Here is a 17,304-nt window from a genome sequence, read left to right as displayed (position 1 = left end):
TCATGTCTATTGGTACATTATGATCAATCAAAAGAATAAATATTAACCTGTGATGCGTCTCCTTATGGTGTGGGAGCTGTGTTATCACATAGAATGGAAGATGGTTCCAAAAGGCCAATCAGCTACGTCTCCAGAACACTCTTTGCAGGCAGGCAGGGTTATTCCCAACTAGAAAAGGAAGGTTTATCAGTAATAATTGGAGTGAAGAAATTCCACAAGTGCCTGCATAGACGACATTTCACCATTGTGTTGGACCATAAACCATTAATCGGTTTATTCAGTGAGGATAAAACCATTCAACCAAAGCCTCAGCAAGAATTCAACACTGGGCTTTGATTTTATCCGGGTGTGAGTTTTTTTTAATTCGTTCACGGGATGTGGGCTTCACTGTGTGGGCCAGCATTTATTGCCCATCCCTAGCTGCCCTTGAGAAGATAGTGGTGAGATGCCTCCTTTATGCACCATCCTGGCTTGCATATTGTGAACGCGGTCACACTCAGTCGCCTTCCATTACCAGATAACATTGTAAATGCTCCAGTGCCGCAAGAAGTTGTGCTTGTGCTGAATATCTTGGACTCTTCACCTGTGTGTGAAGCAACTAAGGAATTGGACAAACAGAGATCAAATTTTGTCAAAAGTCCAAGACATTGTATTGCAAGGGTGGTTGAATTCATCAGCGTCTGAAGAGATGAGGCCATTCCATGCCTGATAATCAGAGTTAAGTTGTCAAGAGGGAATCTTGTTGTAGGGATCAAGAGTCATTGTCCCGTCGCAAGGAAGAGAACCACTCTTGACAGAACTGCACAATGTGCATCCAGACATATCGAAGATGAAACTGCTTGCGAGAAACTATGTTTGGTGGCCGGCATAGACAGTGACATTGAAAGCATGGCCAAGCACTGTCTCCATTGTCAGCAACTGCAGAAGTTGCCCATTTCAGCTCCATTGCATCCGTAGGAGTGTCCTGGTTGATCCTGGGTTAGACGACATATTTTTATTTTAGGTCTATTTTTAGGCACTAAGTTTTTTTGATCGGAGATGCTCATTCTAAGTGGATGGATGTGTACAAAGTCATATCAACGACATCGAGTGCAACTATTGAAAAGCTGCGTCAATGCTTTAATATCCATGGCCTACCGGAAGTCATTGTGTTAGACGTAGCTGATTGGCCTTTTGGAACCATCTTCCATTCTATGTGATAACACAGCTCCCACACCATTACCAGCACAGAATATCAGAGATTCATGAGTTTAAATGGAATCAAATGCATTAAAATAGCACCATATCATCCCTCATCAAATGGGTTAGCTAAAAGAGTTATGCAAACTTTCAATTCTGGAATGAAGAGGTTATCAGAGGGTACTCTAGAAACTCAACTTTCCTGCTTTCTTTTCAATTATTGTGTGATGCCTCATTCAACTATGGGTTCAAAACATCTGAATTATTGATGAAACATCCCTTACGTGCAAGGTGAAGTCGGGTATTTCCAAACTTAGAGGGAAAGGTAGAGAAGAATCAGAATGATCAAAAATTGAATCACAATATTCATAGCAAAGCTTGTAGATTCACTGTAGGAGATACAGCTTTCATGCAAAATTTTGGAAGTGGCCCTTGTTGGATTCCTGCTGTTATTGTCTCAGAAACTGATCCCTTGTCATTCCAGGTGGAAGTGGAAAACCGAGTTGTTTGAAAACATATGGATCATCTTAGAAGTAGAGAGACATTCCAACAACCAGTTATCCACCTGTGCTTAGCGTTGAACCATTAATCCCTGAAGTGACAGATTGGCCTAGAATAGACATACTTGATCTCTCAGTTGAGTTGCCTAACCCTGAACTGCCACTTTCTAATAATGTACCTGATGCTGAAGTTCCTGATCGCATTGATCCAGTGGGAGAACCTCAAGTGGTAGAATTACGATGCTCTAACTGAATAAGAAAACCACCTCAGATTAATCTTTAATCACCTAACATGTATATATGTATATGTTGTAAATTAAAATGTTCTTTGTAAATAGAAAATATAAAAATATCTAAGGGGGAGGAAACATGGTGATTGAAGGTTTAGACTTTTCCTACTGCATATCATGGGTCACGTGATTGTTCTTGTACACTCTGACGAATGCACCCTAAGCGTGAGTAATCCGGGATGTGGGGGGAATCTTTCTAGTTGCGGATCTGGTTCAAGCATGTAGCTCCAGAAAAAGCTCTCTGTAATAACCTATCTGTTTCAAATAGAAACCTGTCTGGCACGTCAAGTCATTACAGTACTCCTTAGAGACATCTGCCATACCCCCAGGGGTCTGCCTACCCAACTTTGGGAACCATCACACTAAGGGAATGCACTAGGGTGAATATTGTATGTATTATTGGAAGTGTTGCTGGATAAAGATGTCATGGAATATTTTTTCGCAGTGTATTTTATTTCAGGCTTTCAGCCAAGTGGACTCTGAACAGAGGGATGGAAAGAACAGAAGTTATAATACAGTTGTATATGAAGATATTTTCAGTGGAACTGGAGACATATGAACCACTTACAGACAGCCTGCCTAGAGCAATGATATTCTGAATGATTCAATACTAGTTTCCACGGGATGTCTGCATTGTTTGACCATCTCCTCCTCAACTGTAAATACTGACACAAATTATTCAATATGTCTACCATTTCCTTATATTTCCTTATGACAATATCGCTGTTATCAGTAAAGTGGCTCACATCGCTCCCAGCTACTGTCTTTTTCCAATGCAATTGTAAAGAGAAGTATTGATTTTGATAATCCTTTCAAGATTCGTTTTATGTTCCCTTTTTGTAGCGCTTACTCTCTGTTTCATCACTTAATGTGCTTCTTGGTATCTTACCCACTTGCCAGGATCTGTGATATTTATTGTATTTTTAAGGCTTTTCTTTTAGTTTTATGTTGTTTCTTATCTTTTTAGTCATCCATGGCTGCCTTTTTTGGCAAGTAGAACTCTTGTCTCTTAGTGATATATAACTGTTTCTGTATAACATTAAAATTATTTTTTGAACACCTCTTGCTGATCTTCTATAGTTTTACCTATAAACAGATTTACCCATTTTACTGTGGACAGCCAGTGTCTCATTGCACTGAAGTCAACCTTGTTGTGATATGATGTATGCGTACCTTTAAGGGAAGTGTATCTTAAGCTGCTGTCAAGCACTACCACCTAGACAAGATGTGATGTAGTCATCACATGACTCTATACTTAGTACACAGCAGTAGATGCAGAAGTCAAACTGGTATACATAGTTCCTAGTTGACACTGTAGTCTTATTTCAAATAATGAACCCACATTATTGTTTTACCGATCTTTGTCATATGAATGGTACATTTATATCGAATAGAAAAAACATTAGAAGACTGATCTAGTTCTAGAATCTTAGTGCTGTTTACCATTTCACTGTTTCAAGGGCCATGGTAAACTCAATCATATTATTATCACATTATTAGACATATCAACAAATCAGTCAAAATCAATCAGCAATTAACATGAAAGTAATTGATCCTTTTAGATAGGAACATTGCTCTTGCTGCTGAATACATGATCAGCTGTCTGAGATTAAGGGATGGTATGAGTTGGGGCATAATCACATGGGGAAATTGGAGGGAGAACCAGTTACATGGGGAAATCATGGGGGAGAGACCCAGTTACATGGAAATCAGGGGAGACTCAATTACATAGGATCAGACGACAATCTTCTCAAACATCACTCTGTGTGGAATAGACTGCATCTACGACTAAGATCAAAATATTTCCAAATATTAACAGCAAGAAGAACCATTGGTAAGTTCCCTCCTGTTACAGCACATATCACATAAATAATTTTTTAGTCCATTATCTTCATTTGTTACCATTTCAGATTAAACCCTTTACCCACCATCTGTTTAGGTAGGCCCTGCTGTCTCCCCTCTCCAGGGGTGGGCAGATGTCTGGCCTCGGTGTTATGCATGTTGGCCCATAGAATGGCAAAGAAGCATCTCAACTGGTGCAGCACGCACAGGGGAGGTGCCCTCCCATTGACTGTAGAGACTTCATCCTGGTGATTAAGGCAAAATACTGTGAATGCAATAATAAATAAATAAATAAATAAATAAGGTCTGCACTGGAGTGCTGTGTTTGGTTGCAGTATAGAGCTTCAGTTGGAGATTGGTGACAGAGGGAGTTTAAGGGTTAAATTAAGTGTTAAATTCTTTCTAAAGTCTAGTCCTTATTTAATTTAGCAATTAACTAAACGTTGCTGTTAGGGTTGGAAGAAGGTGAGTTTTAGACCAGAGAGGAGAGATCAGTGAGAGCAGTATAAAAGGGCGTGAAAAACAGAGGCCGAGACTGGAGAGGAGAGGCGTACCTTCAGGACCTTCAGGTGGTGGAGTTCGAAGTGACATCACAATTCAAAAAGTGACGCGATGCAGGGGAGGCAGCAGATTGGTATGTATGGTCAGGTGTGTATTTCTACTTTTACTTTTTCTACGAATTAAACTGTTCCAGCCCATAAGCTTAAACAAAGCAAAGTGAGGACTTTGGACTGTAGTGGAAGTGCTTGGAGTGGAATAAGGCAGCAAGCTTAGTTAGTATTCTTTAAAGAGAGTAACAAATGAGCTTAATCTAAAGGGAAGTCATGGCAGGAGAGCTCGCACCCGTGATATGCTCCTCCTGTGCTATGTGGAAAGTCATGGACACTTCCAGTGTCCCTGGTGATCATGTGTGCAAGGAATGTATCTAGCTGCCGTTACTGGATAACCACATTTCGGAGCTGGAGCTGCAGGCGGATTCACTGTGGAGTATCGGCAATACTGAGATTGTCATGGACAGCATGTTCAGTGAGGTAGTCACCCTGCAGGTAAAGACTGAACAGACAGAGTAGAGGAAGGCAGATAGTGCAAGAGTCCCCTGTGGCCAATCCCCTCTCTAACAGATATACTGTTTTGGATACTGTTGGGGGGACCAACTCCTCAGGGGAAAGCAGCAGGAGCTAAGTCCATGGCACCACGGGTGGCTCTGCTGCACAAGAGGGGAAGAAGAAGAGTGGCAAGGCTATAGTGATAGGGAATTCAACAGTAAGGGGAACAGACAGGCATTTCTGCGGCTGCGAAAGAGACTCCAGAATGATATGTTGCCCCCCTGGTGCCAGGGTCAAGGATGTCTTGGAGAGGCTGCAGGGCGTTCTGAAGGGGGGAGGGTGAACAGTCAGGGGACACCTTCATCCAATCCTAACAGCGCAAATAGATATAAATAGTTATGATATAGTTGCAATTACAGAGGCATGGCTGCAGGGTGACCAAGGATAAGAACTGAACATTCAGGGGTATTCAATATTTAGGAAGGACAGTCAAATAGGGACAGGAGGTGGGGTAGCACTGTTAGTAAAGGAGGAAATCAAAGCAATAGTGAGGAAGGATATTAGCTCAGAAAATCATGATGTGGAATCTGTTTGGGTGGAAATAAGAAACGCCAAGGGGCAGAAAATTTTGGTTGTCTATAGGCCCTCAAACAGTAATGGAGATATAAAGGAATGCATTAAACAGTAAATTAGAGACATAAGCAATAAGGGCACAACTGTAATCATGGATGACTTTAATCTACATATAGATCGGAGAAACCAAACTTGCAATAATACTGTGGAGGAGAATTCCTTGGAGTGTGTACGTGATGGTTTTTTAGATCAATACATTGAGGAACCATCTAGAGAGCAGGCTATGGTGGACTGAGTATTGTGCAATGAGAAAGGATTAATTAACAATCTTGTTGTGCCTTTGGGAAGAGCGAACATAAAATGATGGAGTTGTTCATTAAGATGGAGAGTGAAGAAGTTGAATCCAAAACTAGGGTCCTGAACTTAAATAAAGGGAACTATGAGAGTATGAGGCACGATTTGGCAATGATGGATTGGGGAGCCTTACTAAAAGAGTTGACAGTGGATACGCAATGGCTAATATTTAAGGAACATATGCATGAATTGCAACAGTTATTCATTCCTGTCTGGCACAAAAATAAAACAGCAAAGGTACCTCAATCATGGATTACAAAAGAAATTAGGGATAGTATTAGATCCAAAGAGGAGACATATAAAATTGCTAGAAAAAGCAGCAAGCCTGAGGATTGGGAGCAGTTTAGAATTCAGCAAAAGTGGACAAAAAGATTGATCAAGAAGGGGAAAATGGAGTATGAAAGTTAACTTGCAGGGAACATAAAAACTGACTGTAAAAGCTACTATAAATATGTGAAGATAAAAAGATTAGCAAAGGCAAATGTAGGTCCCTTCCAGTCAGAAACAGGAAAAATTATAATGGGGAACAAAAAAATGGCAGGAGAACTGAACACATATTCTGGTTCTGTCTTCACAAAAGAGGACACAAATAATTTGCTAGAAATGTTAGGGAACCAAGGGTCTAATGAGAGGGAGGAATAGAAGAAAATCAGTATTAGTAAAAAAAATGGTGCGAGAGAAATAAATGGGGTTAAAGTTTGAAAAACCCCCAGGGCTTGATAATCTACATCCCAGAGTACAAAAGGAAGTGGCCCTGGAAATATTGGGGGCATTGGTGGTCATCTTCCAACATTCTATAGACTCTGGAGTAGTTCCTACAGATTGGAGAGTGGTAAATGTAACCCTACCATTTCAAAAAGGAGGGAGAGAAAAAACAGAGAATTACAGACCAGTTAGCCTAACATCAGTAGAGGGGAAAATGCTAGAGTCTATTATAAAAGACATGGTAACAGAACACTTGAAAAGCATTAACGGGATTAGACAAAGTCAGCATAGGTTTACGGAAGGGATATCATGCTTATCTAATCTACTAGAGTTTTTTGAGGATGTAACTAGTAGAATAAATAAGGGAGAACTAGTGGATGTGGTGTATTTGGATTTCAAAAAGGCTTTTGATAAAGTCCCACGTAAGACACTAGTGAGCAAAATTAAAGCAAGTGGGATCAAGGGTAATATACTGGCATGGATTGAGAATTGGTTGACAGACCGGAAACAGAGAGTGGGAATAAATGGGTATTTTTCTGGGTGGCAGGCGGTGACTAGTTATGTACCGCAGGGATCAGTGCTTGGGCCCCAGCTATTCACAATATATATAAATAACCTGAATGAGAAAACCAAATGTAATATTTCCAAGTTTGCTGATGACACAAAACTGGGTGAGGTTGTGAGTTGTGAGGAGAATGCAAGGAGGCTTCAGGGCGATTTAGACCAGCTGTGTGTGTGGGCAAACACATGGCAGGTGTAGTATAATGTGGATAAATGTGAAGTTATACACTTGAGTGTGAAAAACAGGAAGGCAGAGTATTATTTAAATGGTGATATATTGGGACATGTGGATGTACAAAGGGATCTGTCAATGAAAGTAAACATGCAGGTGCAGCAAGCAATTAGGAAGGCAAATAGTATGTTGGCTTTCATTGCAAGAGGATTTGAGCTCAGAAATAAGGATGTAATTATGCAAGGTCTTGGTGAGGCCACACCTGGAGTATTGTGTGCAGTTTTGGTCTCCCTACCTAAGAAAGGATATACTTGCCACAGAGGCAGCGCAGCGAAGGTTCACTAGGCTGACACTGGGGGTGGCAGGACAATCGTATGAGGAGAGATTTGTTCGACTGGGCCAGTATTAACTAGAGTTTAGAAGAATGAGAGGGGATCTGATTGAAATATATAACATTGTAACAGGACTAGACAGACTAGATGTAGGGAGGATGTTTCTCCTAGTTGGGGAGTCTGGAACCAAGGGCCACATTCTCAGGATACGGGGCAGGTCATTTAGGACTAAGATGAGGAAACATTTCTTCGCTCAGAGGATGGTCAACCTGTGGAATTCTCTACCACAGAAGGGTGTGGAGGACGGGTCACAGTGTGTATTCAAGAAAGAAATTGATCATTTTTTGTATATTAGGGGCATCAAGGGGTATGGAGAGAAAGCAGGAATGTGGCATTGAGATTGAGGATCAGCCATGATCATATTGAATGGGGGAGCAGGCTCAAAGGGCCAAGTGGCCTACTCCAGCTCCTAATTTCTACGTTTCTATAATTGAATTTAAAGAGGGGTAAGGACGGAGGAGAGAGTTCATGGACAGACGTTCTTCAACTCAGTGTTAAGTCCAGAAGGCTGTAAAGTGCCTAATCTGAAGATGAGGTGCTGTTCCTCCAGTTTGCATTGAGCTTTACCAAAACATTGCAGCAGGCCAAGGACGGACATATGATCATGAGAGCAAGATGGTGAGTTAAAATGGCAAGCTACAGGATGGTCTGGCTCATGTTTACAGACTGAGCGAATGTGTTCCGCAAAGCAGTCACACAGTCTGTGTTTGATCGCCTCAGAGTAGAGGAGACCACATTGGGAGCAGCAAATACAGTAGGCCAAATTGAAGGAGGTGCAAGTGAGGCACTACTTCACCTGAAAGGAGTGTTTGGCTTTGGATGGTGAGGAGGCAGGAGGTAAAGGGGCAGGTATTTCACCTTCTGTGATTGACTGGGAAGGTACCGTGGGAAGGGGATGAGGAGTTGCGGTGATGGAGAAGTGAACCAGTGTATCACAGAGTGAACAGTCCCTATGGAATGCTGACAGGCAGGGATGGGGTGAGGGGACGATGTGTTTGGTGGTGGCATCATGCTGGAGTTGGCATAAATGGCGGAGGATGATCCTTTGAATGTGGAGTTTGATGGGATGAAAAGTGAGAACAAGGGGTTCTGTGAGGGAGGGGAATGGGTTAGGGCAGAGATGCAGGAGATGGATGGGACATGGTTAAGGACCCTGTTAACCACAGTGGTTAAGGAAAAAGTAAGACCTCTCAGAAGCACCATTTTTGATGGTAGCATAATCAGAACAGATGCGATGGAGGCAGAGGACCTGAGAGAATGGGATGGAGTCCTTACAGGAAGCTGGATGTGAGGTGCTGTAGTCGAGGTAGCTGTGAGAGTCAGTCGGCTTGTACTGAATATGGCTAGACAGTCTACCACCAGAAGTGGAGATAGGGAGCTCAAGGGAGGGAAGGGAAGTGCCAGAGATGGACAATGTGAAGGTGAGAGAGGGGTGGAAATCGGAAGCAGAATCGATACATTTTTCCAGGTCCAGACGAGAGCAAGAACTGGCACCGATACAGTCATCGATGCATCGGAAAAAGAGTTGTGGGACATGGCCTGAGTAGGACTGGAACAAGGAATACTCCATATACCATACAAAAAGACAGGCATAACTGAGTCCATGCAGGTACCCATAGCCTCACCTTTCATTTGGAGGAAGTCAGACAAGTTAAAGGAGAAATGGTTCAGTGAGAAAACAAGTTCAGCCAGGCGGAGGAGAGTGTTGGTGGATGGGGATTGTTTGGGCTTCTGTTCAAGGAAGACCTGGAGAGGCCTCAAACTGCCCTGGTGGGGGATGTGGGTGTAGAGGGACTGGACATCCATATTGAAGAGGAGGCATTTAAGGCCAGGAAACTGGAAATTATTGATATGATGTAGGATGTCAGAGGAATTGTGAATGTAGGTGGGAAGAGACTGTACAAGGAGAGGGAGGATTAAATCAAGATAGGGAGAAATGAGTTCCATGGGGCACAGACAGATTGACACAATGGGTCTACCAGGACAGTCCTGTTTGTGGATTTTAGTGCAATGCCTCACCTTTATCTCCTTCATCTTCACCGTCTAAAGCCCAAAACACTCCTTTCAGGTCAAGCAGTGCTTCATTTGCACCACTTTCAATTTGGCCCACTGTATTTGCTGCTACCAATGCAGTCTCCTCTACACTGGGGAGACTAAACGCAGACTGTGTGACAGCCTTGTGGAACACCTTCGCTCAGTCCGCAAACATGACCAAGACCTTCCTGCTGCTAGCCATTTCAACTCACCACCCCGCTCTCATGACCACATGTCCATCTTTGGCCTGCTGCAATGTTCCAGTAAAGCCCAATGCAAACTGGAGGAACAGCACCTCGTCTTCTGTTTAGGCACTTTACAGCCTTCTGGGCTTAACATTGAGCTCAATAACTTCAGCCACTAAATTCTCTCCTCCATCATCATCCCTTTTAAAATCCAATTATTTATTTATTTTTATTTCCCCCCCCCCCAACAACCCCCATTCTCCCTTGTCACCTGTTCATATGTTTTGCTTTCACAAAGTTCTGGTCCTTATTCTACTATTAACACATTCTGCTATCTTATCTTTATGCCACTATGAGCACCTTCTTTAGCCTTTAACATTACCACCAACACTCCCTTTGTCCTGTGTCCATGATATCTTTGTCAAATCTCTCCTTAACTTCCACCTATTCCTGACTTTTAATTTTGCTCCACCTGTTTAAGCCCCTCTTAAACAGTATAAAACCCATCAAATTTCTACTTCTCTTTAGCTCTGACCCAAAGCATTAACTTTGTTTCTCTCTCCACAGATGCTACCAGACCTGCTGAGTTTTTTCAGCATTTTCTGTTTTTATTTCAGGTTTCCAGCATCTGCAGTATTTTGTTTTTGTCACCAGGATGAAGTTTGTTCAGTCAATGGGAGGGCACCTCACCTGCGTGCTTCTTTGCCATTCTATGGGCCAACATACATAACACCGAGACCAGATATCTGCCCACCCCCGGAGAAGGAGACAGCAGAGCCCACCTAAATAAGTGGTGGGTAAAGTGTTTAACCTGAAATGATAACAAATGAAGATAATGAACTAAAAAAATGATTTAAGCACTATGTGCTGTAACTGAAGGGAATTTACAGATATTTTATCTTGCTGTTAACATTTGGAAATATTTCGATCTTAAGCGTAGATGCAGTCTAATCCACACAGAGCAATGTTTGAGGGCACTGCCACCTTATCCCATGTAACTGGGTACTTCCTCTGATTTCTCCATGTAATAGCATCTCCCTGTGCTTTCCCCATGTAACTGGGTCTCTCCCCAATTTCCCAACGTAACTGGGTCTCTTCCCAATTTCCCCATGTAGCTGGGTCTCCCCTTGCTTTCACCATGTAACTGGGTCACTCCCTAATTTCCCCAAATAACTGGACCTTCCCCATTTATCCATGTATAAAGGTTTACCCTTTTCTCCATGTAACTGGGTCTCTCACTTCTACAGTTGAAGCACTTTTCTGCTCAGCACTACAATTTCAATTCTCTGGTAGATTTCCACAAATTAACTTCTCCGGCACAAAGCTTCATGGAACAGGGTTGCACTTCCAGAATTTGGGGCAAGAGCAATAGCCCGTGACATGGTTGCCTCCTCACCCAAATTCATGCTTTGTGTTCCCGTTATGCAAAGTTCTGCACTGAGAACAATAATTCATAAAGTCTACCCGTCTCATCCTTATGAGCAGTTGGTGGAATCTAGCATTTACTATCAGTAGCTCAGCTACGAGACTGGAATAAGCCAAGGGAAGACCAACATTTCCAAGCATTCTGCAGTCTCAGCATCCTGAATTAAAAGCTTCCAGAGGTTAATGCAGAATATGCCCAGTAAAAAAACATTGGGTGGAATTCTGCCAACCAGGACTAAATCCCTTGTCAGGGACAGGGAGTGTTTCCAGCTGCAGGGTCTGATGGGAAATCCCACGGTATCTTCCAGCCCCGAGGTAATTAATTATGCGTCTGGAGGTTAAGCACCATCTTCTGTGGTAGGGCAGGTTCGATGGCATGTGCCCACCATCATATCCAGGCATATTTAAAAGGCGTCCGGACATCCACGATGTCAAGCCAAAAGCAAAGATGTCCACAAGGCCATCTGTCGGCACAGCTCCGAAATTTAGTGACACCTCCCTGCGCGTCCTCTTGGACCATGCCCAGGTGCGCAGGAATGTCCTCTACCCACCTTATAGGAGGAAGAGACCAAGCAGGAACACCAACGCTGCATGGGCGCTGGTGTCCGATGCCATCAGTGCCCAGGGGGTGAACAAGAGGTCGGCAACACAATGCTTAAAGAGGATGAATGACTTTATTTGCTCTGCCAGGGTGACTCTCAGCAGATGGTCGTATAAGCCACAGAGACTCCAATATGTCAGGGTCCAAGGCCCAGTGGCAATGGCACATCCTGCCTCACAGCCCCACTTCAGTGCAACGGAGTGACCACTGTGCTTCGTTCACCCTTCAACAGACATGGGACACTTCATGGAAGGCGGTGGGGTCGTCGGGGTGGGGGGTGGGGGGAGGGAGGAAGCAGCTTTGGCACAGAGGCAACCAGCAACCTCTGCAAATCACATGTCTCTCTGAGCTTTCCCCTTACATGTGGATCTGCTCAGTGCTCAGGAGGGAATTGGTCCACAACCCTTCTGCCCGATTTGCACCAGTGATGACGCACCACAAAAATGGGCTGTCTTATGAGGGGAGGTTAGATAAATGAACCATTTTCCACTGCTCAAAACCCTGCCACGTGCAACACCTCTCAAACATGCTGTTCTCTCAGAGCAGGGAAAGAACTGACACAACTGAAGAGAGTGTGAGAAGACAGTGGGTGGAGCATCCAATTCTCAGGTCCCTCACAGAATTTGAGGAGAGAACATCTGAGCTCATAGGAGTGGAGCGGGACTGAGCCATTGGCAATGGGAAGCTTGGACTCGGGCATCCACCTAGTAAGAATTCATCCATTCCATTCAAACCTGAGGGTTGAATGTGCCTCCATGTTGAAGGCAGCTGGTGCTGTCACTTGAACTCTCCTCTCTCTTTTATAGGTGCCTCCAGGAAGACAATAAGGCTCGAGGAGGAGGAGAACTCACTATCAGGCCTCAGCCCCAGCTTCTGCCTAGTGATGAGCCAGGAGGGAGCAGGAGAGGAGAGCTCCACACCTCTAGAGGTGTCACTGTGCTCACTTGCACCATCTACCATCCCTGGAAGCTGCACTTCAGTAGGCATTAGTATTAGTTCAGAAAGGGTCTCACAATCTGGTGGTCACCGCACAGACACGAGTCCGCAGCAGGAGGAGGCAGCTTAAGCTGATCTCCCCAGCTCTTGGAGTCCTGCTGGGGAAGAGGCATCTGTGAGGTCCGAGTCTGATGCTGTGCCTCTGGGACTGGCTTCCAACTCAGAGAGTCAGCAGAAAGTGGGGGAACATCATGCAGAGCTGTTGGAAGCCCTCAACAGAGTGGCCTGCAATTCGGAAGAGTCTGTCCGCCTGCTCTCTGATGAAGTGATGCCCACATGTGGGTGCATGGAGGCCTCCATGGGGAGGGTAACAGACGCCATGGACACCCTGATCCGGCAGAACATCCACTTTCTGCCAGAGATGCATGCAGACCTGCATTCCGTTGTGGCAGCCATGAATGAGTTCCTGCAGTGGCAGCACAAGAGGGAAACAGGGCATCTCCACCTCCCACCAGGTGCTCCTTCCCCTCAAGGAGTCAGGCTGGGGCCCACAGGAGACCAAAGGGAGAAGGAGTGGGAACTGGACACCCTGGGTCATCCACTCAGGAAACTCGGGAGCTGTCTGCTCCCTCAGAATCCCCTTTGCCTGTGACCACTTCAACCTCATCCTCTGGAGCAGCTGGGCCCATAGGGCAGCCAAAGGAAGCCAGGGCCCTCCAAGCCTTGGCCCTCCAGAGGACGACTGCCAAAGTCATCGAAGGCAACAGGGAAAACAACTCTACAGGTTGACTCCACCCCTGCTGCAGATGTCAGGGCAGCACCTAGCAGAAGTGGTAGGCCAAGAAAAATCAAGAAATTTTGATCACAAGTGGTTGCACAGGCGATCACAACGTCACTGATTAATCTGCAAATGTATTAACTTTCACTGCATGATGTCTACTATTTTCTTTCAGCATCATGATGCAGGTTTCATGACTCCTCCCCCCAACACCCCCATCCACTCCCCCCACCCCGCCCCCCCATCCCTCTAGCAGTTCAGCTGTGCACACCCAGACCACGAGTGACTCTGGAGGGAGAAGTGTCTATGGCAGGGCCTTTTGGAGCCTTGTGCAAGCACTCTCCTGCACACATGGAGCATTCATCCACCATACTCGTCTCACTGGTCCTGAGTGTTTTTAATGCTGCCTCCTGGGGCTTTCTTTCAGTTGTCCATCTGAGCTGACCTTCATCTGATTGCCCTCCCATGCACGCCCAACATGAGGCTCTGCTCACCCTCAATTTGTCCACCATGGTAGTCGTGACATTCTTTATGAACTCCCCCACCATTTCCCCTCCCCCAGTCACCCATGTGCATTCCCCCATAGCCATCGATACCCTGGCATAACTGTTGACCTCCCCACTGTCACCTTCCAGCCTGAACCCTTCGCATTCCAGAATGTCCAGGTGAATAGAACCATAGAACCATAGAAAAGTTACAGCACAGAAGGAGGCCATTCGGCCCATCTTGTCCGTGCCAGCCCGAGAACACGCAGGTGCCTTTTCTAATCCCACCTTCCTGCATCCGGCCCATAGCCCTGCAGCTGACAGCACTTAAGGTGCAGATCCAGGTACTTTTTAAAAGAATTTAGAGTTTCTGCCTTACCACCAACTTGGGCAGTGAATTTCAGACACCTACTAACCTCTGCGTAAAAAGTTCTTCCTCATGTCCCCCCTACACCTTCTGCCACTTATCTTGAATCTATGTTCCCTGGTTCTAGAATTCTCTGTCAAGAGAAACAATTTTATCCTGTCCACTCTATCTATCCCCCTCATAATTTTGTACATGTTCCCTTCCTCTCGGAGAATTCCACTCCCTTCCCCATTGACTTCCCTGATATCCTCCTTCCCACCTCCATGTCCGTGTGATCCTACATGTCCCCACCAACAATCGTCGCTGCCTCTTCTACTGATACCGCCACACCCTCACCCTCCCACCCTAACAGCTCACTCTACCCCCAGTTACCCCAACCATTCTGTCCAACCACATCCACCCTGAATTTGCTCCCCAGGGGTCAGTTACTGACTCCACCGACCCCTCCCAGTGAGCACATTCACCTGCACATTCTCCCCCTTCAGACCTAGACATTCTCCCCCATTCCTTCACTGCCTATCTGTACCTACTCGTGGTGAGGACCCTGGAGTCCATGCCGAAGTCCTGGGAAGAAGGCTGGAGTCCATGCCGATGTCCCTGGGAGCCCGAAGCCTCAGCGAAGTCGAAGTTGCTGCATGGAAACCTCCCACCTTCCGAAAGCTGCTTTGTGGAGGAGCCACGTGGATGAGGCTCCACCTATCACATGGTGCACGTGTTCCTCCAGCGTCCAGCAGTGGTAGACCTCCATCATCACCTTCTCCTCGGATGTTATAAGCTGAGCAAGGCCTTAAAGGCAAGTCCCGACTTTTGCTCGCCACGCAAGTTCAGATTTGTTCTGGACCAACGTGTTTTCCCATTGGGATGCAAATCGGTTTCACCCCTGCCCCCAGTGGGATTCCTGAGTCGCCATAGTGGGCAGCACCGGAAGATCCCGCTGTAATTTTATGCCGGCGCGAAACTGAATTTTGGCCCAGTTGCCGAATTCTCCCATCCCTGCCCACCATTGATCCTGCTGGCAGAGACACGGGAAAATTCCACCCATTAGCTCAGCTACTATTGTCTTACGAGATGTGGGTGTCACTGGCTAGGCCATTAGTAGAATGTGGAACCTAAAATATTCCAGATATGTATTTGTTGCAACAAAAAGTTCCCATGCCATTAAATTCTCACATCTTCTAATGCCAATTGGACAATAAACTCCTCTGCAGTTCTTTCGTCTTGCCCATAATGCTCTGATTAACAAATTGTAACAGGTAAAGTGTAAAGAGTTTCATCTGAAAAGATAACAAGTGAAAATCATGGAGTAAAAATTATCATCTGAGCAGTTTTTAATCTAAACAGGAGGAATTATGTGACGTTTATGCCATTTTGACAATTGCGCATTTAAAAATACTTCAATTTATATCTTAAGTGGGATTTATTCTGCCCTGAATGATGTTTAAGAACACTTATCTGTTAAAGATGATTATGTATATTTATTACTGAACTGGTGAATTGCCTATGTTCAGTGTTGAGGTCATTTTTATAATTCAAGGTCAAATGACAGGGACAAGCTTTTTGTATAATATAAATTTCTTGTCAATACCTGTTCCATTTTCAAATTAATGTTACTGCCTCTATCTCCACAAAATCACCGCTAATTAAATTGTCATGACTGTTATGTGTTCAGTACAAAGACCAAAGGTAAGATTGACAATGAAGAAATCCTATCGAGGTTGTACAAGGAGTACCTGCATTATGAAGACATTTTTCACAGGAGAGTTCTCCATCATAGAAGATTGCTACACAAAGCTATCTTTGAGGTTACAGCTGGTGATATATCTGATTAATTCTCAGAATCAGAAATACTTGTGGCCAACTTATCTTTCGGCTATTTTACATATCCCCATATGCAGTATTATAGGTTGCATATTTTACCAGGCCTTGTTCTATTATATTCTATTAATGTAATAAAGCAATAATGATAACGTCCAGTCATTTTTAAAAGATTGACATTATCTCTTGGAAGGCGATTGCCAGTCACTTTCACTGATGATTTTAGTTTAAACTTCCAAATACTCTCACGGGAATTCAGAGGCAACCCATTGAAAAGCCTTTTGGGTATCATTTTTCAAATGAACACAGTCCCCTGGGCTGGATGATGGAGCAGGGATTAACTTACTCATTGAGTTTGGTCTTTACAGTAATAAACACTTCACAACATTACAAGAATGGAATGGATGAAGAAAGCCTTTTAAGTCACTTGACACTGTCTTGTCTGTCTGTCTGTCTTTCATCCATCCCCATTCTGAGGGTTGTCTGCTCTATGAACAATCTTTCTCCACTGATTTCTATTTTCTGCTGCCCTCTCTGCCTGCGCCATAAAGAGGCCAGTCCATTTTCTGACATTATCCATCCATGCCACTTCAGGTCTTCTTTGTGCATGTCTCCCAGGTTTTTTGCCTTGCATTGCAACTTTTTCCAAACAGTGGCACAATCCCTCCCAAGTATCAAGCTGCCATCTTCCTAGCACACTATTCTATTCAACTGTTTCTTGAATGAGTTCAGAATCCTGGCCTTAACCACAATTTTTGACATCTCTCCCCAGCTGTTGATCACTTTATGTGTTAAGAAATATTTATTGGCATCTACCTTATCCCTCATGAGCCTCTGCTTGTTTTGCAGCCCTAGCATAGCATATCATTCATAGTTAGCTTTTCTTATCCTGATAAATATCTTATATCCCTTTATAAAGTTGTTTTTGAGATCTTTTTACGGCTTAAGAGCTCTGGCTTATGATTCCCCCATAGTCTTGGACTCTAACAACATGGATCAGACCTGTTGCTCTTGTCATGAACAATGTATAACTTTTCAGTTGAGTATATACATATTTAAGAAAG

The sequence above is a fragment of the Carcharodon carcharias genome, chromosome 3 (assembly GCF_017639515.1).
Source record: "Carcharodon carcharias isolate sCarCar2 chromosome 3, sCarCar2.pri, whole genome shotgun sequence".
Taxonomy (NCBI): Eukaryota; Metazoa; Chordata; class Chondrichthyes; order Lamniformes; family Lamnidae; genus Carcharodon; species Carcharodon carcharias.
This window is presented reverse-complemented; position numbering follows the sequence as displayed.